The 960-nt window shown below is 49.6% G+C and overlaps 1 long non-coding RNA gene across 1 annotated transcript in view; it reads right to left on the reverse strand.

The window, feature by feature from the left end:
- Positions 1-408: 408 nt before the first annotated feature.
- Positions 409-960, reverse strand: part of LOC112549214 — a 3,672-nt gene continuing 3,120 nt past the window's right edge. The window contains exon 3 of the long non-coding RNA XR_003092574.1: positions 409-538. This is a non-coding gene — a long non-coding RNA (uncharacterized LOC112549214). The remainder of the gene's footprint in view (positions 539-960) is intronic.

The following is a 960-nucleotide window of genomic DNA, read 5'->3' on the forward strand; positions in this document are numbered from 1 at the left end:
CATTGTCGGCCCATGTTCATCTTGGAGTCAATGATGACTCCAAGATCCCTTTCTGCCTCCGTGCTCTCAAGAAGGGAGTTTCCCATCTTATAAGTGTGCTGCTGGTTACTACTGCCCAAGCGCAGCACCCTGCACTTGTCAGTATTGAAACACATCCTGTTTTTGTTAGCCCACCCTTGCAACCTATCCAGGTCTTTCTGCAGTCTTTCCCTCCCTACTAGCGTGCCCACCTCACCTCAGATTTTGGTATCATCAGCAAATTTGAACAGGTTGCTTTTCACTTCCCCCCAGGTCGATATGACCCATCCACCACCACCCTCTGAGTACAACCCTTCAGTCAATTAGCAATCCATCTGACCGTGTAGGCATCGATGCCACAGTCGCCTAGTTTTTTAATGAGGATGGGGTGGGAGACAGTGTCAAAGGCCTTGCTGAAGTCCAGAAAGACTACATCCACGGCGACACCTGCATCCAATGCTTTCGTGTTCCACCTCACTCGATGCCTTCACATGGAGACCCAGCTGGAGTTCCCGGATCCCTGCAGAGGTGGAAGCACAGAACCCACCAGACTTAAATTATGCAAAATTATGTAATTAAGTATGGTCATGCTTTTTATGTGCAAAATTACGCAGGCACATAATTGCATAATTCCCTGGGGTGAAATAGAACTCCAGTAAGGAGACATTTGTTTTATCGTGATTTTTTTTTCTCTTTTTCAGGGCAGGGCAGTGACACCTAGGTGCAACGGACAGGGCATTGTGTGTGTATGCCTGATGTATGTTTACTAAAACAACTGCTATACTCCCAACTCAGCCAAGGACAAAGGACACACAGGGGCCAGAGAAAATGCTTCAAAGACACTGTCACGGCGGGGTCCTCGCGGAGGGCCGTGTGCTCCTTAAGGTCCCTCGCTCCGTGTCAGGCCGGCCCAAGGCACCCTCTAATTCTCGCCCGCCACGT

The sequence above is a fragment of the Alligator sinensis genome, unplaced genomic scaffold (genome assembly GCF_000455745.1).
Source record: "Alligator sinensis unplaced genomic scaffold, ASM45574v1 scaffold289_1, whole genome shotgun sequence".
NCBI lineage: Eukaryota > Metazoa > Chordata > Crocodylia > Alligatoridae > Alligator > Alligator sinensis.